Source organism: Crocodylus siamensis, chromosome 7, assembly GCF_052110815.1.
Source record: "Crocodylus siamensis isolate JL-2025a chromosome 7, ASM5211081v1, whole genome shotgun sequence".
NCBI classification, from domain to species: domain Eukaryota; kingdom Metazoa; phylum Chordata; order Crocodylia; family Crocodylidae; genus Crocodylus; species Crocodylus siamensis.
Window position 1 is genome coordinate 56775467 of NC_143401.1, and position 27770 is coordinate 56803236.

The window sequence follows — 27770 nt, forward strand, 5'->3', positions numbered from 1 at the left end:
AATATGCACGGATCATAAGTTGATTTGACGATATGATCCTGAGTGTCCAGACATCCTGAAAAGGGACAACTAAGTGTGGTACAAATTGCCTGTGTTAACCTGTGTTTATTCTGAAGTCAGTAATGATCAGCCACATACCACCATTTTCTAATATTTTGCCGCTGCTCAAACCACACAAGAAAGGAGATGGGTAGCTATGGAAAGAAGATAAGACTCTTCTGAGTTAAACCACATTTTGGCATCGTGAATAGACGCGTATTAGCTTATAGGTGCAACAAGGGAATGCTGACATCTGTTCCTTTTCCAATCTAATAATTGATTGTAATAGGTAAAGAATGAGTGGCAAAATATATATATATATAGTTATAGTTATAGTTATAGTTATAGTTATAAGCACAATACCAGTAACACTTTACTTTATTACAAGAATTGTTTTGACTTGCAAATTACCAGCTCAACACATCCATCATTGACCTTTAAATACATATTATAGGAGAAAATTCATACTTGATTTAAAAGATACATTGAATTTAATACTGGTGAAAAGTAGCAGTCATTTTGACTTCAGGAGGGATGCAACCTCCAAGGAGAACTCAACCCTGGAACAACAGTGACTTCACACCCAAGAAAGCAGAGGGTCCACAGGGCAGCAGAAATCAACTAAATATGGACTCTTTAGAAATACAGAGTTGGGACTGGGAGCCAATAACAGGATACTGTGGGGTGATGTGGCAGGTTTGCAGATGTGGTGGTTGAGGTCTTCTCCATCCACAGCACAGGTACAACATAAGCACTGGCAGAGCAGTCATCTTCCATATAGCCTTGATATTCTGTTTTAGCCCTGACACAGGGGCTTTCCTCTCTCAGGGGACTATTGTCTACAATAGCAAATTTTACCAGTGATTTCCCACCCATTCACATCTGCTGTTAGTAGATCCAATGCAGACAGTTCCAGAGGCTTCTAGGCTCCTACCACTGGGTTTTGCAGTTTAATTGACACAGCAGTAGACTCTGGAAACTGTTAGGGCTTGCTCTCTCTCCAATGTGGTCCAACTCAGCGTTGTAGCTGACCTAGCACCAAACTGCTAGGAATCCTTCCTAACCGTCTTGGGCCAGATTCTGGTCTCCCTGAAACAGGACAGCTTGGAGTCAGCTGTGGTGCTCCCTGGTGGTTGAACTAATCCTATCCCCATCCCTGGCTCCTCAGGGTACCCTCCACCCCCATTCCTGCCACATTTTTAGGTAATTTGTATTTTGAGACTGTCTCCTGGAGTCGTTGAGTGAGCTGTTGGGATTTTGTTCTCATCTTAGCTCTGTTTAACAGGACACCCCAGTCCTCCTCATGCCAACAGTTTACTGAAAAGCACTGCTTATGCTATTGGCACCTGTGCCTCCATGATACTGGTCATGACTCAACTTGGCCCAATTGTACCTTAAGAGCTCTCTAATCATGGCCTCCAGCCACCTACTGCTGCCTCACATAGATTACTCTAGGTTTATTCATTGTGCCCTCTAGCTTTGTTTAGCCTGAACTTAGCCTGTTAGGCACCTATACCTAACAAGGCTCTCCCATTACCTTGTGTCTGTGCCCCTGCTTCAGTTTCAGCCCCTCTTACCAGGCTTCAGCACCACTGCCTAGCCTTAGCCCTCATAGCCTTGGCCTAACTTAACCAACTCTGTAGGCCCCTGATCCCATGCCAGCCCAGTATTGCTCCATAACAGCCCTCCAGGTCTCTGACCCCAAACCAAGCTGCTTTTACAGCATGTCCTTCCAGGTACCCCTCTAATTTCTACCCACCCTTTCAGGTGCAACCCAAACCTCTGGTTAAGCTGAACCACAAAACACAACCATAAACTCACCAACATCTAACATAATCTGCTCTACCTTAGGTCTCTGCACATTACAAACACTTCTCTACCCTATGTTTCTGTTTCTATGTTCCCTACAGAGCCTTAAGACAGGACCTAACTCCTGCTCTACCTCAGAGCTGAGAATGCATCTCCCTGGGCTCCACCCAGTTTTGATCACATGCCATTCCCTTGGCCTAGGTGACTCCCTTTAGCTCAATAAGCTGCCTCATTTTCTCTGCTGCAGCTTGCACAGCTGAGCTTCCTCCTCTAATGCAACTGGCCTAAATTCAGCCATCCCTACCAGAATACAGCTCTAGCCTGCTGTTCTCTCTTCTCCTCTTAAAGCCTCTTAACAGGGGCCGTGGATCCCTCTTAAACTCCCCCATGTTCTTTACTTGCACCAGTGCAAGTTAGCTGGAAGCCTAGGATTCAGCTACTCAGAGATTCTTTAGCATAAGAGAATCCCTGAGCAGCAAAGGACTGGCCACAAAAGCCATGCCAGAGAAAGGAGCACAGTCAGAGTGCTTCTGTGCTCCAATGGGTGCCAGCTGCTGGGGTGGATTCCCTGAAGGCCATCGCAGCCCATGAAATTTACAGTAGGTCACAGAGTGCTTTTAAACAATGCTCAGGCCATCTCAGCTTCCGGCAGCCCTGGGTTGAGGCAACACAAAGGTAGCTTAAAACTCTGGCACAAAGGATGATCAGGGACTTTGAGTACAGACAAAGTCTATAGTAAATAAGAAAGTCATCTTCTACGCTTAGTTTTTAGCTTTGATGAGGCTGCAAGCTAACTGTAAGGAAGTTTTTTGTGATGTGGATACTAATCCACTTGGGAATGAGGGCAACCCATTTCTCACTGAGCAACCAGGAGATGGTTACTATCTTTTAATTCCTGCTGTCCTGGGTGAGATTTGGACAAGCACCACAGGCATGAAAGCATCAGTCCCCTACAGGCATCACATACAATATTTTCTACAGTAAAAGTTTTCTCCTCAGGAATGTGGGCCTTATTCCATGTCACACCAAATTGATATACATGCCAAAACCTAAAATGTTCCTTTAGAAATTGGAGAACAGCTAAAGTCTTCCTATACAAATGAGACAGGCCTTCAGAGTCTTCTAGGGCAAAAAAACCAACCTTCAAAGCTACAATGTGATAACAACTGCAACTGCTTGGCCTAGGCAAACTCAAAGCTAAATAGCAACAGATCTGAAGACAGAGCAAAACAAATTAACCCCAGGAGACCAGCAGCTAACACATGAACAGCAGCAGAAGTAACAGTGGCAGCTGCAAGAGCTGCTGTTGTTGGGTGCATGGGAGTTATACATTTTGAGAAGCTGCTGAAAACATGTACCCAAAGCAAAAAAGTTAATGGGTGCCCAGGTTTTATTTATTGGTCCTACTGACCAAATAATACTTTCTTTCTATTGTGAAATGTTATGTTTACCTAATTTTTTTAATGGAATAACAGTCAATTTCATTTTTTATTTTTAATATAGGAGAAGTTAATGAGTGGAAGTTTCAACAGTAACTAAACTTCAAGTCTATACAGCAGTTGTTCAATCTGGCATTTCCATAAACCAAATCTTCCACTGAATGCTAAGTGTAAGTAACATAGGACTGAATTCCTGATGCTAGATTAGAAACCTGTGGGCACATAGAGTCTGTATTAAAGGAAGAGTCCCACAGAAAAATTACTTTAGCATGAGCTGATCTCTTTTTAGGACTGCAATAAGAATGGATCCCTTGTCTTTCATGCTCATACCTTCCTCATCCCTACTTTCCTCTCCTTTACTTACCTACTTTTTCCTCACATTTATTTTCAACAATGGTGCTTTGTTTACTTTTTTTGCCCTATATTCATCTGCTTTACCCCGACAGTATGAAAGTTCAGTTAGATAGATAGGCTCAAATACTACATAACTTGCTAAACAGTTCAGCAATTTCTTGCAGTAACTTTTGCTCCACAAAAAAAATACACTAAAAGCCCTGATATTTAAGCTTATTAGCTGGGATGAAAATAACTGCTTCCTTGTTCATAAACCAAACCTTTATAAATTAGAAGAATACAGTATTTCCTGTTTGTGTATTGTGTTTTATTACAAAACATCAATCATCTTTCTTTGTAATACATGTTTAAAAACTTCATACTGCATCACTTTGCTTTTGTTTTAACTGTTTGACAATCCTGCCTATGGCTAAGAATTCCTTTGGCATTAGACATCATAATATATATTTTTTCTGAACTATCCTCCATTCCCTATTTCCTTTCTGTCTCATCGTATCGTTTTCTCCCTACATTCACTCCTTTAGTTTCATATTTTCCTCCATCATATTTTGATCTTCCAGCTTCATATGTAAGTTTGTCTGCCATATGCAACCGTATATATTTCTTCATTCATCCTATGCAAGGACCTTGAATGTCCTGAGGCACTGAATTAAATCAAAGACTGAAGGGAAGAGTAGGGGATCTTGCTGTCCAGTGGTGTCCTGGTAAGAAGCCAAGTCTCATCTAGGGGGAGGGAGGAGGAGGAGAAGGATATAGAGCTTCCCAGCAGGAATCTGTCTTTGAATCCTGTTTAGCAATTCCATCCATAGGTGCTGATTTTTATTTTTGCCGGGGGGATGGGGTAGGGGTACACAGCCAGAGCAGAGCAGAGCTGAGCAGAGCGCATGGGGGGTGGAGACAGATGTGGGTTGCCCGCTGCGGACTTGGGCCTCCCTGCCCTACTGCCCTCCCCATGGGAGTCCTGCACCACCATGGCAAGCTGCCCCCACTTGCCGGGCAGCAGCAAGGGGCACAACTCCACACTGCCACCCCCACTGTTGCCAGGCAGGTAGGGGGGTGCCTTGCCATGGTGGCACGGGTGGTGCAGGGCTCCTGGGGGAGGCCAGCAGGGCAAGGAGCCCCAGACTTGCAGCAGGCAGCCTGCATCCATGCCCACCTTACTCACAAATCTGTGGGGCTCATGCCCCACCATACCCTCCTCCCTGGGAGTGTGCACAGTAGCAAGGAGGCATCTCCCCACAATGAGCCACATTTGGCTCTGTCCCACTCCCTGCCTTGACCCTGATGCACTGTCCTGGCTGGGCAGCACCCCCAGCCCAGCTCCCTTCCTCACTGTGGAGGCCTCAATCTGCCCCCCTATATGCACTTACCTGCAGGCAGCTGGGGTGGGGGGGCTGCTCTCCACCATTGTCTGGGTTGTATTCATGGCCACATGCACGTGACACCCCCTGCACCATGCTCCCTGCAGCCCCTTGCAGACTGGACCCCTGCCAGCCTGCAAAGGGAAACCTGCTGTTTCCATGTTTTTTCCACGGTGAACGGAAATGCTGCATCCGTGCCCTATATTAGGAACCCAAGACAAATGCTGTCCCTCAGTCATGCAGCTTGGGACCAGGACTTGATGCTCCCATTTTGAGACTGTTCCACCCAATTAGGGACAGGTTCCCGAGGGGGTCCAGGGCTCTCAGGCCCCAATGTCCTCGGTGCCTATGAAATACTGCAAGAGAAAAGAAAAGAAAAGAAAAGAGCATTCACATTCCATTAAGACTCCATACCCACCCTCTGTTTTTTAATCCTTACCCCTATATGAGCATCAGTGAAGAGTATCAATGCCTAAATCTGCTGCTTTTCACAGGTGCTGCTCAAAATATTGTGGGCAGAAAGCGGGACTGTTGCATTTTATTTTGTCTGGTTGTTGGGAAAGTTAACGAGTAGCAGTGGAGGCACTGAAGCTCTCTGTCTGCAGATTTAAGAAAACAATTCTGCAATATTCTGCTTTTTGGTTGGGATTAAAGATGAGCTTTACAATCATAATAGTTAGAAGTTTGTTTTCTTTTATGAACAAAAGTTTAGTTTTGGCAAGATTTGTGGATCTTGCCAGGGAAAGCTTCCTAGTTACTGGAGCTAACATGGCAACTGGATTTTTCAAGCACTTCTTTATTTAAATGTCTTCTAACCTTCCAGCATTTTCAGGGACAGCACTTAAAATAAGAAGCCTAAAGAATCTTGATTCCTTATTTGAGAGAGTACATTAGAAAATAATTTAAAAGCAAAGCAAAGTTGATTTCATATATCTTCAGTTTCCAAAAATATGAATGTGTACAAACTGTAGAGACAGCCTGGAAAATACTATAAAATCAGTAACACAAATAAATAGAATACAAAAGACACTGTGGAAAGAGCCTTTTGAGAAGGACTGCCCTCTATTAACTGCTCTTTCTTAACTAGACTGTTGGTTTAATTAAAAAAATACTGCTAATTAAAGCCAAAGGGGAAGATGCTCCAGTGAAGGGGAAAATAACTTCCCTTAGATGTACATGGCTGCCTCAGGCAGCCCTATGCCCTTGGGAAGAGGGTTTTCATTAGGATTACATGACTAAAGGGGCATAAAACCACGGAGAACAAGCAGGCAAAGATCCAAACCCTAATCAGAGGGAGATTGTGCTTGTCCAGGTTCAGAACAGTTCAATATCCCTTATAAACAACAAGGACATGATTCAGGCTAGGGACACAAAAATTATGCCTACTTTAAAGGTGAAGAGCTGTTTTGCTTGTCTATGGGCATGTTTACCCATGGGCATTTAATGTGTATTAGCTCGATTAAAGGTGCATTAAGGGTGCACACCTACATGTGTGTGCCCCTAATGTGCCTTAAAAATAGTGATTTTAGGTTAATAGTGCCTAAATTTGACACCTGCATAAAGCAAGTATCAAATATAGGCACGATTAGTTAAAGCGCATTAACGCATGTGTAGACACATTAATACACATTAACACAGAGGCTTCAGTGCTCTGTCTACCTAACCACTCAGGGGCCGGCCAGAGCCCAGTCCCAGAGCTCCTGGCTGGCTGCCTCTCCTCCCCAAGGGCTGGACTGCTTTCTGGCAGCCCCTCGCTGCAGACTATAAAAGCCTCCAGCCACTTTGTGCCTTGGGACACACAACACAGGGAACCTAGAGGAGCCAGTGCTCTCTGCAGGAGCCCACCAGGCCCCCTTGTGCCAAACTGGACAGGACTCAAATAGCTTCTGCCTGTCCTGTCCCCTATCTGGAGCTGCTCCTTGGCCATAGGAGAATGTTGCAAAGGCCTGCAATCTGTTGCATCCCTTGCTCAGCCCTGAGATTCCTCCCAGGGCTGCCAGCCCTGCTCTCTATGGCAGCAGGGCCAGCACCTGCTCCCTGCTTCTGCTCAACCCCAGCTCTGTCTCTTTGCAGGCACTGTGGTGAAGCGCTTCTGCTGTGCAACTCCCCATCCTTGGCTGTGCTCCTGTCGTGGGTGCTGCTGGCAGCCAACCAGGGCTAGCATTGCAGGGACAGCCATGTGGGGGCCCAGAGAACCAGGGTGAGGAGCATGTCCAGCACATTGTCTCTGTCGAGCCCGAGCCCCACCCACATGCCCATGCCCACCCCAGGTGCTCAGGGCCCCAATTGGACCTGTGAAGAAGTGCATGACCTTGCTGTGCTCTTGTTGCAGCAAGGCAACAGCCCTAGACTTTAGGAGGGCTGACTTCAACAAGCTAAGGAGGATCGTTGGGGAAGCGCTGAGGACCCAGAGGGGAAGGGAGCCAGATGTCGAAGGTGAGTGGTTGCTCCTTAAGGAGACGATCCTCCATGCCCAAAGGGAGGTAATCCCAACAAGGGTCAAAGGGAGCAGGAGGGCACATAAACCCCCATGGCTCACTAAGAGCATCCGGGAATGTCTCCTTGCTAAAAGGGAGGCATATACCCAATGGAGAGATGGGGTCATCGCCAAGAAGGACTATGTTATAGTCGCCCGAGGATGTAGGGGGGCAGTCAGGAGGGCCAAGGCAGAGTTGGAGATAGGACTAGCTTCCCGGATTAAGGACAATAAGAAGTCCTTCTTCAAATACATAGGGGGTAAAAAGAGGGTCCCGGGTAATGTGGGGCCCCTGCAGGACACGATGGGCAACTTAGTCATCACGCCAGATGACAAAGCTAACATATTTAACGATTTCTTTGCCTCTGTCTTCCTAAGTAGGGACCAGTTCAGCCACCTCCCTGCTGGGCCCCCCTCGGGCCCCGAGAGAGACACGCCTGGGCCAAGGGTTAGCGAGGAGTTAGTTAGGGTACTTCTGGAGAGGCTGGATGTGTTCAAGTCCGCTGGTCCGGACGATCTTCACCCTAGGGTTCTACAGGAACTGGCTGAGGTCATTGCGGGACCCCTGGCACGGCTCTATGAGCACTCGTGGTGCTCTGGCGAGGTGCCGGAGGACTGGAAGAGGGCCAATGTGGTCCCTATCTTCAAAAAGGGAAAAAAAGAGGACCCGGGAAATTACAGGCCAGTTAGTCTGACCTCAATCCCGGGTAAGCTCTTTGAAAAAATTATCCTGGCACACATCCAGGAGGGCCTTGCGGGGGAATGCATGCTCAGGGGCAACCAACATGGGTTTATCAGTGGCAGGTCTTGTCAGACCAACCTGGTGGCCTTTTACGATCAGGTCACCAAATCATTAGACGCAGGGGTTGCTGTGGATGTAGTCTTTTTGGACTTCCGGAAGGCTTTCGACACTGTCTCTCACCCTGTCCTCATCAAAAAGCTGGGAGACTGTGGTGTCGATGCCCACACGGTCAAATGGGTCGCCAACTGGTTGGAGGGCCGCACCCAGAGGGTGGTAGTGGATGGGTTCTTCTCGACCTGGAAGGACGTGGGCAGTGGGGTTCCGCAGGGCTCGGTCCTCGGGCCTGCACTGTTCAACATCTTCATCAGTGACTTGGATGAGGGGGTAGAAAGCACCCTGTTTAAGTTTGCTGATGACACTAAGATGTGGGGGGATGTGGGTGCACTAGAAGGGTGCAATAGGCTACAAGCTGACCTTGACAGGTTGCAACGGTGGGCGGATGAGAATAGGATGGGGTTTAACACTGATAAGTGCAAGGTGTTGCACATGGGGAGGAAGAACCGGCACCACACTTACAGGTTGGGGAACTCCCCTCTTGCCAGCACGGAGACGGAAAAGGATCTTGGAGTCGTCATTGACTCCACGATGAACATGGGCCGGCAGTGTGGGGAGGCAGTCAAGAAGGCCAATCGTACCCTGTCATGCATCCACAGATGCATCTCGAGCAGGTCCAAGGAGGTGATCCTCCCCCTCTATGCGGCACTGGTCAGGCCACAGCTGGAGTACTGCGTCCAGTTCTGGGCGCCACACTTCAAGAGGGACGTGGATGATATGGAAAGAGTTCAGAGGAGGGCCACTCGTATGATCAGGGGTCAGCAGGGCAGGCCTTATGAGGATAGGCTACGGGACCTGAACCTGTTTAGCCTCCACAAGAGAAGGCTAAGGGGGGACCTTGTGGCCTGCTACAAACTGGTCAGGGGGGATCAGCAGGTATTGGGGGAGTCCCTGTTCCCCCGTGCGCTGCCAGGAGTGACCAGGAATAACGGTCACAAACTGGCGGAGGGTAAGTTTAGATTAGATATTAGGAGGCGCTACTTCACAGTCAGGGCGGCTAGGGCCTGGAACCGGCTTCCAGGGGAAGTGGTGCAGGCTCCTAGCCTGGGGATTTTTAAAAGGAAGTTAGATGAGCACCTTGCCGGGGTCATCTGACCCCGGTGCTCTTTCCTGCTAAGGCAGGGGGTCGGACTAGATGATCTACCTAGGTCCCTTCCGACTCTAGCTACTATGAAACTATGAAACTATGGATCGAGCTAATGTCCAGCGGCAGTTCATTTGGGGAAGGCACTCAAATACCCACATTTATGAGCCCATTTCAGCTAGGACACATGTGCAAGGCCACTCCCAGACAGCACGGCAGTACTGTGTGAAGGCCAAGGTTTTGCAGGCACCATGGGTGGCTGTGACCAACTTCAATCATTGGTCCGATTGTGCCCAGAAGACCATGCCCTTCGTGAGGAAGCTGACCTGCTTTTTGGCACTCTGGACACAAGCTGCACCCCTGCGAGTGCCACCAGAAGGGGCAGCCTGCCCTTGCTCAGACTCTGCCCTGACGCCTCTGGTGACATGTCACCGGAGGAGGAGACCTCAGGCCTTCAGTGCCCCACCTCGCCCACCTCCCCAGCTGCTGTATCCACTGGCAGCTTGGAGAGCCGTGCCCAGCAGCTGCCTTGCCCTTGGCCAAGCCCCACACCCTACCATGAGGAGTGGCTGGCCATGCCACCACTGGCTGCCAGCAGCACCAGCTCCTCCCTGGGGGGGGCCACTGGCCAGGCAGTGGCCTGCCACTCACCTCAGGCCATGGACACCAGGCACAGCCAGACACCACTGCTGACAGGGAGCCTCATGCTGAACCACCAGCCTCGCCAGCCGTGGACACATGGTAAGTCTTATGCTAGGGGATGTGGTCACGCAGATATGCTGGATCCTTGACACCTTGCTCATCACAGGAGAAACTGAATGATCCCAGTGACTGGAATAATAGAAATGGAAAGTCATGCATTTAGGAAGCAGTAACAAAAAAATTCTGCTGTAAGTTGGGAGCCCACCAGGCAGAAATGACAGAGAAGGAGAAAGATGTGGGTTCATTAATTGGTCATAAGGTAACTATGAGTAATCAGTGTCATGCAGTTATTAGAGAGGTAAATGGATTGGGCAGGATAATTCCAACAGAAAGGAGGAAATAGTGTTCAAGGCACTGGTGAGTTGTCATCTGGAAAACTGGTTGCACTTCTACCCATCCATGTTTGAGAAATGTTTAAAAAGCGGTAGTGTAAGAGCCATGTAGCTGTGATGGTCCAGAAATGACAGGAGAGGCAAAAATTTTGTAGGGTGATCTCTTGTTGGACCAACTGTGCAGCTGGAATAAATGAAACAAGCTTTTCAATGCAAGACATCTTCCCTCAGGTCTGATCACACCACGGGAGAGACAAAGTCTTGCACTGGAAAGCTTGGATAACGTTATCCCAACGAGGTAGTTGGTCTAGTAAGAGAGATCACCCTAAGAGGTTCTTGCCTTCAGGAACCGGTTCAGAGAAGGGGCCATCCAGGGTCACCTGGGGAACAGAAAACAACCAGCTTCTTATTCCGGGCAATGGACCTGCTAGGTGATATGTTATATTACCTCTTTATTCACCAATACACATTTCTAACTTTCTGACTCTTTCTAACTCCCGACTCCCACGCGTTATTTGTGTTAGGATCAGCTTTGAAAAAGGAACCGGGAACGAGCAACCGACCTGCGGGAGGCGACTCCGCGCTCGGCTCCTTGACCCTGCCAGGGGCTCCGAGCGGCCGCCGGCCGGGGCCGGGAGAGAGAGCGCCGCCTGCCGGCGCAGAGCCCCGGGGCCGGGCCGCGCCGCGCCGCGCCGCGCTGATTGGCTCCCGGCCGGGCCCTGGCTCCGGCTCCGGCTCCGGCTCCCTGCATCGCCCGCGGAGGCAGCTGCTGCTGCTCTTCAGCATGGTCGGGGGCAGGCGGCCAGCGGGGGTCGGGTGCGCAGCCTGAGCGGCGGTGGCGGCAGCAGCAGCAGCAGCAGCAGCAGCGCGGATCCGGCGCCGGGTAAGCAGCCCCTTCCGTGTCCCCCGCCGCGCACTGGGATGGGAGCGGCCCGGGCCCGGTCGGGTTGCAGCCCCGGCCGCGCGCGCCTTCCCTCCCGCCGCGCCTGTGCCGGGCGGAGCCAGCGCCTGTGCCGGCCCGGCCTCTCGGCTTCCGCAGCCCGCCCCGCCGGGCGCTGCGGCTGCTTCGGGGCAAAGGGCCTCTGCGGCGTGTCCCGGCCCTGCGGCCGCTCGGACCCGGCCGTGCCCAGCCGGCAGCCTCGGGCCAGGTCAGGCCGGAGGGCCGAGCTCCTCGTGCCTCCCGATGCCGCCAAGGGCGCTGCGGGCTGCCCCGCGCTGTTAAGGGACCAGCGTCATTCACAAGTTAAAGCCAAATTTCAAATAAGAAATGGCAGCTGGGCTGTAGCAGGGCCCCTGCTGGGGCCCGAGCGGGATGTTCCTGCCTAAAGGGTCTTGCCCCTCTGCTTGGGGTCAGCCGGGTCACCGGATTTGGGGTTGGGATGGGATTTTACCCCATTGCACGATTGATGCGGACTGTGGGGTTCTGTCTTTCTCTGTAACTGGGAGTGTGGGCCTCTGCTGGGATCTCTTGAGTGTATGTTCGCAGTCTAGAGAAGAGGGAAAGCACCTTTTCTCTTGCTGCAGGGAGACCAAGGGCTTGAAGTTGAAGCCAAGTCGGTTTAGGGTGGATATCTGGTAAACTTCTTCACTAAGGCTAGGGACAGACATTCATAGTATTATAGTACTTAGTATATAGAAGAGATGTAAACAGATCATCAGGTCCGACCCCCTGCCTCGGGCAGGAACAGGTGTCAGGGTCATATCACCCCAGCCAAATATCTGTCCAGCCTCCTCTTGAAGACCCCCAAGGTAGGAGAGAGCACCACTTCGCTTGGGAGCCCATTCCAGAGCCTGGGAGCCTATTCCAGAGCCTGGCAGCCCTAACTGTAAAGTAGTCTCCTGATGTCCAGCCTGAACCTTCTCTCTAACAATTTGTGGCCGTTATTCCTAGTAACCCTGGGTGCTGCCCCGGGGAACAGAGCCTTCCCCAATTCCTGATGCTCCCCCTGGTGAGCTTGTAAAAGTCCACCAGATCCCCTCTCACCTTTCTCTTGTGGAGGCTGAATAGGTTCAGGCCATTTAGCCTCTCTTCGTAGGGCCTGCCCTGCTGCCCCTTGATTATGCGAGTGGCCCTCCTCTGGACCCTCTCAGTGCTAGCCACATCCCTTTTGAAGTGCGGTGCCCAGAAGTGGATGCAGTACTCCAACTGTGGCCTGACCAATGTGGCATAGAGAGGAAGGATCACTTCCCTGGACCTGCTTGTGATGCAGCTGTAGATACATGACAAGGTGCGGTGGGCCTACCTGACACCTTCCTCCAATTGGAGTTATTGTTGGCTCCAGGATGAACATGAGCCGCCAAGATCCCTTTCTGCCACGTGTTGACAAGGGTGTTCCCCAGCCTATAGGTGTGTTGCTGGTTCCTTCCCCCTAGATGCAGCACCTTGCACTTGTGTGTGTTGAATTCCATCCTATTCTCATTCGCCCACCTCTGCAACCTGTCTAGATCTAGTTGGATTTTGTCTCTCCCCTCCAGCATGCCCACCTTGCCCCACAACTTGGTGTTATCAGTGAATTTGGACAGTGTGCTTTCCAGACCCACATCCAGATCACTGATGAAGATGTTGAACAGTACAGGTGCCAGGACCAAGCCCTGGGGGACTCCACTGCCCACATCCCTCCAGGTCGAAAATGACCCCTACCAGTGTCTGGGTGCTACCATCTAGTCAATTAGCCACCCATCTGGCTGTAGGCATCAATGCCAAGTCACCACATTTTTTTTTAAGAGAATGTGGTGGGAAACTGTCAAAGGACTTCTTGAAGTCCAGGTGGACGACATCTACCCCAGCACCCTTGTCCAGGGACTTTGTGACCTGATCATAAAAAGAAACCAGGTTAGTCAGGCTGGACCTGCCCTCAATAAACCCATGTTGGTTGCCCCTGAGCATTACCTCCCCTGCTTGGCCCTTGGAGATATGCTCCTTGATAATTTTCTCAAGGGTCTTCCCAAGGACCAAGGTAAGACTGACTGGCCTATAACTCCCCTTCTTGTGAATGGGGACCACATTACAAAAGCCTGAGTCTGAATTGATTCAATCTTTGCAGGTTAGTCTAACCTGGTTGGCAAAATCAGTTTGTAAGTGCAAAGACATCCCAGACATGCAGGCACATGCCTGCAGTGGCTCAGGCCAGAAGCTGGGGGGCACTAGAGCAGCCCTCCCTTCATTTTCAGTGCTGAGCTGAGGGGGGCATGGCCAGGACCCAGCAGGACACTGATTAGGGTTCCCTTCCCCCTTCTGAACAGGCAGCAGAGAATTTATAACAGTGTTTATCACTCCATTAAGAAAACAACAGAGGGACATAATCAGCTACCTGTTGATTCTGCTTTTGTCCCATCTGCTACAGGACAGATGGACCGTAGCCAGCATGTGGTCTGCTAGCTAATGCTGAGAGGTGTCTGTAAAGGCAGACGGGACTGGGAGGGGGAGCAGGCAGACGCCTGCAGTCTCTGCTGGAGCTGCAGCTAGGGAGCAGAGGAGAGGGGCCAGCCCTGCTGTGGAGCAGAGAGCTCCACCCAGCCCAGAGAGCATGCTGGGGGACTCTGGTTTATCTGAAACCAGCAAGGGGTCTGGGACAGACGTTGCATTAACCAGTTTAAGACAGATCAGTCTGGTACTACATTCAACCAGGTTTATCTCAAGCCAGTTTTAGCCATCTTCAAACGAGTTTATGTGCACTGAACATCTGTTCTGTTACAGGTTTAAACCAGTTTCTGACCACTTAAACTGGTTTATGTGTAATGTCTGTCCCTAGCCTATTAGAACAGCGAGGCAGGGGAGCAGACTGCCTAGGGGAGCTGTGGACTCTCCATCACTGAGGCTTTTAAGAAGAGGTTGGATAGCCACTGCTTGGGAATGACGTAGATCAGAGGTGTGCAATTATTTGGGCCCATGGGCCACAGGGAATTTGTTGAGGCTGGGTCAGCACCCCCGCCTCTCTCGCCTGCACAACAACTCACCGAAACTCCTTATGTGGGATGGGGCCGCAGGCAGACTAGGACCAGTGTTCAGGAGCGGGGGAGCAGGTGAGGCCCGGATCATGGAGTGTGGATGTGGGGCAGTGACAGTGTGGGGCCAGGGCTTGGGGCACAGCTGCGATCTGCTGCTCACACGCCCCTGTGATGGGCATGGGTTCCATTGGCACGGATGTACAGGGAACAAATGGTGGTTCTGCCCTGGCTGGGGCTCTGTGCTTTCACCATGCCAAAATCCCAGCTCTGGATATGACTCCCTGCCCACCCAGCTGCCTACCCTGCCTGCATGGCTCCTGGCCAGGCTCCATGGAGACCCCGGGATGGTGACAATGCAAGGTCAGGGCCAGAGCCAGGGCAGTGCTGTGATGCGCTTGGTGGAGAATCCTGCCCGCAGAACCAGGGCTCTGCCCCTGCCCTACACTGTCACCACCCCAAGATCCTGGGGTCTCCATGGAAGCCAGCTGGGAGCTGCATGCTCCAATTACATCCAACCAGCGAAGCACCCTGCCTGCATAGCTCCTGGCTGGTCTCTGTGGAGACCCTGGGATCTTGGGGCAGAGGCAGTGCAGGGCTAGGGCAGAGCCCTCATTCTGTGGGCAGGGACATGCACTGAGTCCATTGTGGCTCTATCGCAGTCCCGCATTGTCACCGGCTCAAGATCCCAGGATCCCCCTGGCCCCACTCACGTGTCCTGCTCCCAAACACCATTTTCTCCCAGCCCATGGCCCCATCCCAAGTGTCCTCCCCATGTGGGTCCCACCCTTGGTGGTGGGTGCAGGAAGAATGGCTAGGGTGCCTGAGCATCAGGGCTGGATCTGGTGGCAACTGATAGAGCCACTGCCAGGAAATGGAGTCTGGCAGCTGTACCACCCCAGCCCTGCTGCATATCAGGCACATGCCATGGCCTGCCCCCGTGCCTGGGCCAGGCAGAGCCAAGGGCCCCACTGTGGGCTGTCCAAAATTGCTCTGCAGGCCGGATCTGGCCTACAAGCTGTATTGTGCCCACCCCTGATGTATGTGTACCTATGCCTGTGTTCTACTATATGTTTTTCATATGGCTCTGGGCTTTGCTAGTAGTCCTCCTCCGCCCCCCTTTCCACTACATATGTCAGGGTATTTTAAGCCTTCCTCAGAAGCATTGGGTGTTGGCTACTGCCAAGGGTGGGGACTTGGTTTGGGCTGTGCTGATGTGCCTGCTGGGAAAAAAAGCCAGAGGCTTCTGGGTAGAGAGTCTTGCCACTCCCCTCAGGGTCTGACTTAAGTGATCACACATTTGGGGTTAGGAAATAATTTTACCCCCTGGTCAGATTGGTTGGGACAGTGGGTGGGAGGTTGCCTTCTTCTGTATCGGAGTCGGGGAGCTCTACCCAGGATCTCTTGAGCCTCTATTGAGGACATTTAATAGAAGCAGGACATTGGCAGCTGTGGGTCTCCTGCTTTGCCTGTGGCAGGTTAAGGTGTAAGGTCTGTGTTGTTTCAGAATTGAGAGTGGTCTTATGTAGAATTCAGATTATGGTTTGTATGGGATGGTTTGGATAGGGCTGATCCTGCCTCAGGCAGGGGGTTGGATTAGGTGAAGGTCTCTTCCAGCCCTACTTTTCTGTGAAAAACATTCTTGCCTGTTGTGGTCCTTCTGAGTTCTTTGTAACAGAAGAATTGCTCTAGTATTTTACTGTAGTCCAAAAAACAAACGAAAATGAAGAAGTGGCATTTTCTGAGGAGGGACTTGAGGCAACTGGGGGGTGCCTCAAGGTAACAAAGGTTGGGAACCACTGCTGTAGATACTCCCCAGGAATTTCTACATCAAGCCTACAACTCTTAAGTACATGTACTTACAGATGTCCCAGTGTACTTGCAGACATGCATAAACAAGGCTAGTCCCAATTTATGACCTTACATTGTAACAAATGTCACTTAATGTTGATTAAGTGCAAAGCAACCTTCATCCACAGTATTTTGTAAAGTAATAAATGTAATATCCTGGTTAACTTCATAGAAAAGATGAATGGGATGCGGCTGTCATAGGGGGTCTTTCTGAAGCCTTGTAAGATGAAGAAGCCAGTCAATTTTGTGGTTGTGAACATCACAGTGCTGACAGTGTCATGCACTTAACTGTCATTGTTTATATTACATTTGGATAAGGAAGAACATTTTTTTCAGTCTCGAGGCTATGCTGTTGAAGAGAGTACAGTGTATTGTGGTTACAGAATGAAGGAGCCTGAGTAGCTACCCAGTTAGTTGAGCATCAGACTTTTAATCTGAGGGTCCAGGGTTCAAGTCTCTAGTTAGGTAGCAGCAGGTTTTGGAAGGAGAGTGTATTGTATCCTGATCTGTAACAAAACTACCATATCTCTAGACCATGTGAGGTCTAGAGATATGGTAGTCATGGGGGACCTTAACTACCCAGACATATACTGGGAGGAGAAGTCTGCTAGATCTAACTGCTCTCGCAGGTTCTTAACCTGTATTCAGACCTCTGCCTAGCATAGGAGGTAAGGTGTCCCACCAGGGGCAACGCCTTGCTCAGCTTGGTGTTGGCCACAGGGGATGACCTGGTGGGGACCTGTGAATTCAAGGCAACTTAGGGAACAGCGATCACCAAATGATAACATTCACTATCCAGCGAAGGGTGGGCATTATACCCAGCGTGGCACGGGTGTTAAACTTTAAAAAAGCTGACTTTAATAGACTCAGGGGATGGGTTAGCAGGTGCTAGGAGCTAAGAACTTAGATGTGTTGAGGGTCCAGGATGGGTGGACATTCCTCATGGAAATCATTCTTTGGCTCAGAGTGAGTCAATCCCATGGCTGAGGAAAGGGGACAAGGGGGCCAGCAAGCCCGTTTAGCTAACCAGGGGCATCCAAGATACCTTAAGGGCAAAAAAAGAGGCGTACAGGAAGTGGAAGCAGGCGGTAGCTAGCAAAGAAGAGTATACTTATTTGGCCTGCCCCTGGAGGGAGTCAGTCTGGAAGGCCAAGGCAACTCTAGAACTCAGGCTAGCGTCAGGAATTAAGGACAATAAAAAGCCCTTCTTTAGGTATGTTGGGAGCAAAAAGTGGGTGCAGGGTAGCATAGGACCCATACAGGACAGGCAGGGGGGCTTAGTGACAGAAAGCAGGGAAAAGGCAGAGCTCTTCAATGAGTTTTTTGTCCCTGTCTTAAATGGGAATCTAGACAAATCCTCAACATACATCATGGACACCAACAAAGGGAACATCAGTCGACCGACGGTCAGTGTCAACAGGGTAAAAAGGCACTTGGAGGGACTGGATGTATTCAAATCACTGGGACCAGAGGGACTCCCCCCATGGGTAATGAAAGGGTCATAGCTGATCCACTGGCAAGGACATATGAGCGCTCATGGTGCTTGGGTCAGGTTCCGGAGGATTGGAAGAGGGCTAATGTCATCTCAATCTTTACGAAGGGGAGGAAGGAGAACCCGGGGAACTATAGACCATTCAGCCTTACCTCTATTCCTGGGAAAATCGTAGAAAAAATGATCAAGGAGCACATCTGTGGGAGCCCGCTGGCTAATGTGCAGAGGGGTAACCAACGTGGGCTTTTAGCAGGCAGGTCCTGCCTGACTAACCTAGTTTCCTTTTATGACAAGGCCACCAGTTGTTTAGATGCAGGAGTCCAGGTGGATGTTATCTATCTGGATTTCAAGAATGCCTTTGACAAGGTATCCCGTACCATCCTTATAAATAAACTGAGGGGATTTGCCTTGGATGATTACATAGTAGATTGGGTAGCAAATTGGCTCAAGGGTCGCACTCAGAGGGTGGTAGTGGATGGGTCGATGTCAACTTGGAAAGATGTGGGCAGTGGAGTTCCTCAGGGCTCAGTTCTGGGGCTGGTGCTGTTCAACATGTTCATCAGTGATCTGGATGAGGGGGTGGGAAGTATCCTGTCCAAATTTGCAGATGACACAAAATTATGGGGTGCAGCTAACACGCTGGAGTGGAGGAACCGGATCCAGGCTGACCTAGACAGGTTAGGGAAGTGGGCAGAGAGCAACAGGATGCAGTTCAATAAGAACAAGTGCAAGGTGTTGCATCTAGGGAGGAAGAACGGCCATCATACCTAGAGGCTAGGGGGCGACCTTCTCAGCTCCACTGAGGCAGAAAAAGATCTTGGAGTCACTGTTGACTCCAGGATGAACATGAGTCGCCAATGTGATGACACAGTTGGCAGAGCCAATTGCACCTTGTTTTCATCCGTAGGTGCTTCACAAACAGGTCCAGGGAAATGATTCTCCCCCTCTATGTGGCACTGGTCAGACCACAGCTGGAGTAGTGTGTTCAGTTCTGGGTGCTGTAGTGCAAGCGGGAGGCGGACAACATGGAGAGGGTCCAAAGAAGAGACTCTTGTCTGATTAAAGGCCTTCAGGGAAGGCCCTATGAGGAAAGGCTAAGGGACCTTAACCTCTTCAGCCTCTCCAAGAGAAGGCTGAGAGGAGACCTTGTGGTGATAGACAGATTCATAAGGGGAGAGCAACATGAAGTAGGCAATGATCTGTTCACCGGGGCATCTCCTGGAATGACAAGGATCAATGACCATAATAAGCTACTAGAGAGAAGGCTTAGGCTGGACATTAGGAAAAAGTTCTTCACAGTCAGGGTTGCCAGAATCTGGAATGGGCTCCCAAGGGAGGTGGTGCTCGCCCCATCCTTGGGGGTCTTCAAGAAGAGACTGGACAGACACCTGGCTGGGATCACATGACCCCAGGGTTGGTGACTCTTTTCTTGACTGCCAAGGCCCCCTGAGGTCCCTTCCGACTCTATGAATCTAAAAACAGACACTGAACATTTCTTCTTACAGTGATAGAGCTGGTTTCTACATCTCTGTTCTTTCTTAAATTGAATGACTGACCATGTACAAGTTACTTTGCTTCTCTGTCTCACAGATACGTTGTGAGAGTAACTGTGTTAAAGATTGAGGCACCAGGGGAGAGGGGTATGGTGGTAAAGGCTACTATGTAAGTATCCAGGAGAGACAGAAATGGCTAGCCTCCATCTGAACCTATTTCTTGATTAAAATCTTAGGTTCCATGGCTAGGTCCAACACCAGAGCCATCACTGTACACCGTGGTCTCACAGATGCTGCTCATAGCCAATGCCTGTATCTCAAGATGAATCTAGCCCATGCAATTTAAATGAACTCTTGATTGCAGTGTCAGCCTTTGTAGCAGTTCACATCCTAGCAGTTTCTACATTTTGTACCAGTGAGGGCAGGCTGCTGTAATGAACCTAAGTAGTGTATATAGGCTCTCCGCCCTTCGATGCAAATGTAACAGGTGGGTGGGACCGGAAGCCCCACCCCCTTAGCCATGCCCCCTTCCCCTTGTATGGTGTGTGACGTCACCAGCCCTGCCCCTGCCCCCAGTCATGTGGTGTGTGACATTAGCAACTCCGCCCCCACCTCCAGTCACATGGTATGTGACATTAGCAACTCCACCCCTACCCCCAGTCATGTGGTGTGTAACATCAGCAACTCCACCCTCACACCCCAGTCACGTGGTGTGTGACACCAGCACCACATGGTCCATGTCATCAGAAGAACAGCCCATGCAGACCCCCAAAGCCCAACCCCTCAGGCTGCAAGAACCTCCCTAGGTCACATGGTGTAGTTATGGCCTATCAGGTCCCAGACAGGTGTCTGTGGGGTGGCTGGGTGGTGGTGTGACCCCTTTAACAACCTGCCCCACCACCCCCAACCAATTGGCAGAGGTTTCAGAGGCCTCAGACCTCCAAAGAGTGATGCTGAGCCAATTGGAATGAGTAGAGGGGGTGGGATTTGGGTGGCAACCGCACCAGGTCGATCTGCTTTCCCAAGCGACCACGCTGTTTGTCTGAGACTGTGCTAAGGCAAGCAGGGGCGGATATGGATTCTTTCACAACCACTGTAGGGCCACTCACTACAACCCCGAGATGGCTTTATAGAAAGCGTTACCATAGAAATAGTTTTGAGGAGGAGACACGGCCCCTTGCCCAAAGACTCTTTGAGACGCCTGACCCTGTTCAGGAAGATCCAATGAACAGGCAAATGGAGGAGCCCAGACCCTCAAAGCAGACATTGAGAATTTGGAAGAGGGTATCTTTGTGCCATGGTTTAAATTTGTCCTCAAGCATTTGAATGCACCACAAGGGTGTTAGCGTGGGTGTGTGTTGGGGGAAGCGGTTACCAGACATGTCTACACAGGAGGCTATGTTAAAGGAAGTTTATTACTCTCCTGGTGAAGCTGGCAGTTTTGGTGGGGTGAACACACTTTTTGAAGCCACCAAAAGACAGAATAAGGTTCTGAACAGAAGGGGGTGGCCGCTTGGCTTTCAGATCAGCATACTTACACCCTACACAAACCGGCAAGAAGGCGTTTTAAAAGAAACAAGACAGTTGTTTCAGATAGTGATGCGCAATTGCAGGCAGATTTGGTGGATATGCAGCAGTTTTCCAAGCACAGTGGTGGGGTTAAGTTCATCTTATTTCATAGACATTAGGGCTGGAAGGGACCTCGGGAGATCATCGAGTCCAGCCCCCTGCCCAAAGGGCAGGAAGTCAGCTGGGGTCATAGGATCCCAGCAAGATAAGCATCCAATTTACTCTTGAAGGTGTTCAATCTTAACAGCTATAGACATATTATCAAAGTATGCCTGGGCTGTGGTCTAAGAGACAAGTCAGGTGGTGAAATAGCTCTGGCCTTTAAAACCATTTTTACAGAGGGCCGTGTACCTCAAAAATTACAGACTGATCGGGGAAAAGAATTTTTAAATAAGTCTTTAAGCAAGCTGTTAAAACAGTATAATATTCACCATTTCATGACTAATAGTGATGTGAAAGCAGCAGGTGGTAGAGGGGTTTAATAGAACATTAAAATCAAAGATGTGGAAGTATTTTATAGCCTGCAACACCTTTCGCTACATTGATGTGTTACCACAGTTTATAAAGAGCTACAACCACAGTTTTAACAGAACTATGTTCACCAGGCCGGTTGAGATGAACTTCTCAAACTCTCAAAGGGTGTGGAACACCGTGTACGGGGACTATTTCAAAATAAAACCAGCAGCACCTGTGTTTAGAAAAGGAGACCACGTGAGACTGTCTAGGACCAAAGGGAGGTTTGAAAAAGGTTATGAACAAACATTCACCGATGAGATTTTATAGTGGATGAAGTCCTACCAGTGCCTCAATCATTATAATAAAATAAATTCTAAATACCTATATATTTTGGCATTTGATTTTGTTTTTTTTCATCATGGAAAATCAGAGCTCCCCCTGCCCCCTTTCTCCTTTAAAGGAGAATGTCCACATTTTTCCATGACAAATGGAAAACCCGGGTCCCTGCTAATAACGTATTTAAACGCTATGAAAAATTAAACAAGCAATTTTGTGCAGTAGAACATTTCAATTTTCTTCATTCAATACATTTTAAGGCTTTATTAAGAGGGAGGCCTGTTGACAAATGGAGTGAAAGCTGGGCAGTCCTTGATGAGTAGCTCCAAGTCTCCAGAGTCAGGAATAGACTCCCCACAGACGTGGTGTAGGCACCTATTCTGGACTCCTTTAACAAACATTTGGACGTCTATCTTGCTGGGGTGATCTGACCCCCGCTGACTTCCTGCCCCTGGGGCGGGGGCTGGACTCGATGATCTTGCGAGGTCCCTTCCAGCCCTAATGTCTATGAAATCTGTCTATGAAGTCCTTAGACACGTGCAGACTCCTGTATACTGCCTAAAAGATTATGAAGATGAACCTACCGAGAGTTCTTTGTACCCTGAAGAACTACAAAAAGTGAACCCCAAACAGGACAGAGTTTACAGAGTTGAAAACGTTCTAGCAACGAAAGGAAAGGGAAGAAAGAAGCGGTTGTTGGTGAAATGGTTGGGGTGGCCGTCTAAATTTAACAGTTGTGTGGAAGCCAACCAAGTTTGTAGCACGTAGGGGTACCTCAGACAGAAGACCGAGATGTGTGATGGCAACTTTTACACTTTTACATTACTTTGCCCAGCAATGCATGCGCCAGCATTTTTCTGCAGAACACCAGCTCAAGCTTTACCATACAACTGGTTAAACCTCTGGATCTGCTGGGGAATTGGGAGATAGGGTTAGCAGAAATACAATACCTGCACAGCTGGAACAACATCAACGAAGACACGCCTTTCAGAATAATTTCTGGGACTGAAAAATGGGGGTACAGCCTGCCTTGGGGGTATTATACAACCATCACAGAATTACTGGATCTTATAAACAATACAATTACCACCCATCCTGCTCCGCCCAAACTAGTTATGCACTATGACCGAGCATTCGGGAAAGTGAGACTTAAATCCAAAGAGAACTCTTATGGTTTTTATATGCATGGTGAGCTAACCTATATTTTGGGAATGCTACCCAGAGTCTCTGCTAAAAAAAACACCTTTCGCTGCTGATATTACCGGTGGGTTCAATTGGCTGTATGTCTACATGAGCATTGTGGAACATTAGCTTGTCGGGGAGTTTCAGTATCTTTGCTACGTTGCATCCCTGTCCGTGGGAGCAACAACGGGTTTGTCACCATCACATACGACAACCCGCATTATGTCCCCATCAACCAGCACCACACTGACACAATCAGCATTGAAATAAAGATGGATCAGAACAAACACGTCTCATTTCGCTTTGGCAAGGTGATCGTTAAGCTTCACGTACGCCCCCGGAAGACTTTGAGATTTTAAAATAAGTAAAAGCACAATGGCGATGGTAAAAAACTATGGGCACCCTAATTTGTACAGAAATTATTATAAAGCCCAGGCTCGGTATGGTCTTCCTGGATATCGGGGGGTGCCAGTGATATATGGGGCAGGTATGGGAGGCATATTTCACAGCCTCTTTAGAAAAGCCGTTCCGCTTTTGAGAAGGGGTCTGGAGATTATTAAGCCTCACGCTAAAAATGCAGCACAAAACATAGCCAAAGATGTGATTGGTCATATCTCCCAAGCTGCCCTAGATAAGGTGGTCAAGCCGGCAAAGCAGAAGGGGTCTGGTCTCATGTATATTCAAAGAAAGCCTTAAAAGAAAGAGAGATGCAACAGACTCTGGATGTGCAGTACCTCCTCAACCCCTTAAAAAGAAGGGGGTAAGTTGACGGGGCAGCCGGACACGAAAAACCAAGCAGCAGCCTGGGAGAAAGAAGGGGCACTCTCCTGGAGGAAACAGAAATATATTTTAACTGCCATGGCCTTTGTTCACTGCGGGTCTGCAGAATGCACCAAATCTGAACTGGATGTGTTTCAAATAGCCTCTACGCAGACCTGAATTGAGAAAAGCCTGTATGTTGAGATCCCCCTGCACTCAGCTATTACCGAGTCCAGGCCCTTTGACTTTTTCATAGCTGGGAATCGTGAAGATTACATGGATTTGAACAATACGCTGCTGTACCTTTGCTGCAAAATTGTAAAAGGCGATGGAACTGATCTTGATGCTGGGACAGCAGTGGGTTTGGCGAATTACCCACTAGCCTCTGTCTTCAGTCAGCTGGATGTCACTCTGGGAGACCGTCTGATAAGTCAGAGCAACGACTGTTACCCCTACTGAGCTTTCATCGAATCAGTTCTCAACTACAGCGATGACACCCTCACCACACAATTTTCTACTGGCCTGTTTTACAAAAATACCCCCGGCCATCATGAAACGGTTGCACGGGATAGCAATAATCAGGGGTTTCAGAGACAGGCAAACCTGACAGACTGGAGCAAAAAGATAGAGTTGCTCAGTCATCTCCATAGCAATTTATTTTTTCAAGAAAAACTTGCTGAATGGCGTGGATGTGAAAATTAAGCTGACACACAGCAAAGATGCCTTCTGCTTGATGGGTACTGCAGCAGCTGGCCCCTGTAAACTAAAATTCACATCTGCCTCACTTTTTGTGAAAAAAGTGAAGGTAGCACCGGGCATCCAACTGGGCCACGCGGAGGCCTTGCTTATGACCAGTGCTAAGTACCCTGTAGACCACGTGGGTATGAAAGTGTTTAGCATTCCTGCTGGCAGCCACGTCAGCAACCAGGAGAATCTGTTTCTGGGGCAGCTGCCCAAACTCATCGTCATCGGATTCGTGGATAATGATGCCTTAACAAGAATTATGCTAAGAACCCCTTTAACTTGAAACCTTACAATATTAATTTTGTGGCCCTCTACATCGATGGAGAACAAACCCCAACAACGCCCCTACAACCAGATTTTGAGAACGGTAACTGTGTGAGAGAATACATGCAGCTGGTACAGACAGCTGGTAAACATACGAAAGACCAGGCCCTGATAATCAACCGTGAGGAGTTTGCTCTGGGGTGGACCTTATTTGCCTTTGACCTGTCCCCTGACCAGGAGTGTGCTGATCATTATTCACTGATTAAAACCGGGAACTGGAGAGCAGAAATACGCTTTGCTGCGGCTTTGCCCACCACGGTTAACATGATTGTGTATGGGGTCTTTGACAACGTCATAGAAATAAATGAGAGGAGAAATGTCCTGTTTGACTATATGTGAAGATGGACACCGAACAGCTCGTCAGGGTTTTATCCTCAGACCCTTATGCCAAAGAAACTTTCTTAGATGTTTTCCCCTGTGACTAGCTTCCTAAGACTCGACTGCCCAGAAGGCCCCTGAGCTTGGTGGTCAACATGCACCTGCATAATCAACCCGGAGAACAGTGGTCGGCTGTTTACTTGGAGGATTGGAACCGTGGAGAATTTTTCGACTCGTATGGTCACCCCCAAACAGCGCTGTCTTTCCTCAAAGCATTATGTTGTTTTTAAATGAGAACACTACCGACACTGTTTTCCAGACGAAACAGTTAGAAGACCCCCCAGTCTGTTGCCTGTGAATACCATTGTGTGTTTTTCCTGCACCACTGTAGCAAGGAGCTATCATCTGAACAGATTTTAAATTTGTATTATTCTGGCGATTTAGCACAAAATGATAGAGTGGTGATGCGTTTTGTAAGAAGTAAATATAAAAATTTCCACATGGCCAGGCCTGCTCAAAACATGTTTTAACATGCCCAGACATGTATTTCTTGCTATGACTTTTATGAATGCTTTGTCTAAATAAAACACTCAGCTGATGTTGTGTAAATAAAGCTGTTGTTATTTAAATGTGTGTGCATGTTTTCATTCAAAAAATCCTCTGTAAACAAAAACTTTATAGCAGTATAGAATAGTTTATTTCAAAGCGTAAAACTTTACATGTCTAAATGCCAATGGCTTTTAGAGACAGTTTTTTGCTTCTTAGGCAGTGTTGTTGGTGTTTCTTGGTCTGAGTCAGATACTTTCAGGCGTTCCAGATGATCACGATTCATGACGTTGCCCATAACAGAAGATGGTACGTTCAGCTTGGCTATGGCTTTCATAAAGATGTCCCGGCGTGAGTCTGAAGGGTTCTCCGGACCAAGTCGAGCATGTTAGACGCCTTGACGAGCATCCGTTTGTAGACAAAACCCCCTTGATCATCCCAAGAAGAAATATCCTTGTGCTGGCTCAGCTTAGTGAGCAGTACTTTAGCATGTTTCCTGTATTGGGCATGCACATTATCCAATACTTCCTGAACAACTGTGTCGGGTTTTGTGGGGGTTTCTAGGGGGTATCCAGCTTCTAGGAGGGTCTGTTCCAGCAGAAATAGGGTTAATTTCCCTCTGTCCAGATCACCCTGCTTTATGTAGGTCAGGTATTTCTGAAGCATGGATGCATACAATATAGCCTTATCATATTCTGCTAAACCCGGTCTTTGGAGAATATCCCTCATTTCAACATCCAATAAGTGGGTTGCCTCAGTTCTGATATTTTCCTGAGGTGGTGGGGGAGCTCTTAATTGTTCCAGCTTGTGTTTGGGCACCAGGTACATTTCTTCTGCGTGCTCCATCACCGGCTAGCCAAAAGCCCCGTAATCGGAGGAAGAGCAAGACTTAGCAGAGGTCCAATAAATCCCCCAGACTGTTTCACCAGCTGTTTCTTTTTTTTAAGATGCAATCTTTTGTTACTTAGGTTTTTTATGATCCCGCATCTCTTTCAGCACGTGAATTTGATGTGGTGTCAAAGGGATGTTTCCTTTTAAGGTGTTCAGAGCAATTTCTGAAATGGCCACTACTAAATCATCAGAGGCCGGGCAGAGTATAGCTTTTCTCTGCTGTGGGGGGGATCGAAGAAGCAGTTTTAAGAGAGCCAAATTTCTTTTTACGCAGCTAGACATGTTCCCCTTCCACCGTCTCGAGAGCTAAGAAGAGGCCGCCACTACATCATCTCTTTTTATTCCCACCCGCTGTTTTTTTAAAAGTGTAAGTAGCCGGTTGTTTGGGAGGAAAAAGCCCAGTTCTTAATCTAAAAGTATCCGGGGTTAAATCAACCACCAGATACCCGTAAGGTGTTTTAGTGGCATCCTCAAAAGCTTCTAGAAAGAACTGGGCCTTACCTGGGTACATCCGCCGCACCAGGGACACTATTGGTAGCTTATCCCTGGGGTTTTTAAACAAGACCATGTATTTTGTGTTATGGGCAATGGTGCGGTTCCTTTTCCCTTGCCAGAAAACATTCTGAACTATATACATAATGCTCAGACTCCGGTGGTGCACGTACTTGGTAAAAGTTTTCTCGATTTTGCTGCTGTGACAGGCAGAGTCCATCAAATCATCTACTACAACCAGATATATTTTATTAGGAAGAAGCAAACAGTCATCACTGAGACTGTCCGGTAGACCCTCCACAAACTTGATAAAAGGATATTTACAAAGCAGTTCTTTATACAAAGGCTGCCAACAGCTATAGCACCACACAATATTCTCAGGCATAACATTTTATCAGTGTGATGCAAAAGGTTTTTTATAAAGTAATTTTTACCACAGTTGCTAGGGCCTGCCATAATCACAGAAAAGGGTGCTTCCAACGCATATCCATCTTTAAAAACCATAGGGGAGGCTGTTAAAGTTTTCTGTGAGGGCCCTTTTGTCATAAACAACTTTCTGCATTTTTCTCAAGGTTTTGGTTTCTATTGTCCACTTGCTTTTGTTCTTGACGATAGAGCGCTGTTGTATCACAATTGTTTTAGGGGTGTCCACAGCAGGGTTTGCCCCGTAATCTAGAACAAGATCTCTGAAGGTTTCAAAGTTGACTTTTTCACTGTTGGCCACATTCAGGGTAATCCCTTTGACCTTCAAGCAAACCTTTCCCCCGGACAACTTGTACCCGTAGGTTTTCAGACCGGCCGACACAAACTCTGTGATGTGTTCATCTGGTGGGATTTCGCTGGTGAGCTCGCCTAAATAATCACCTAGCGGGGGGTTCCAATCTCTCTCGTGGCTCACAAATATCACAGAATCTGTGTCG

The 27770-nt window shown here is 48.8% G+C and overlaps 1 protein-coding gene and 1 long non-coding RNA gene across 3 annotated transcripts in view; one reads left to right on the top strand and one right to left on the bottom strand.

Annotated features, from left to right (window-relative positions):
* Positions 1-186: 186 nt before the first annotated feature.
* Positions 187-11155, bottom strand: LOC149859840 (uncharacterized). The gene is made up of 3 exons (XR_016443515.1): positions 11016-11155; positions 10070-10249; positions 187-5358 (listed from the first exon to the last, which is right to left on the bottom strand). It is a non-coding gene; the product is annotated as an uncharacterized LOC149859840 (long non-coding RNA).
* The window catches only part of LRRC20 (leucine rich repeat containing 20), a 200804-nt gene continuing 184079 nt past the window's right edge, over positions 11046-27770 (top strand). Inside the window, exon 1 of one of the 2 annotated variants that reach the window (XR_016443514.1) lies at positions 11046-11335. The gene's annotated coding sequence lies outside the window, so the exon portion shown is untranslated. The remainder of the gene's footprint in view (positions 11336-27770) is intronic. The other variant, XM_090057598.1, reaches the window with a different exon arrangement.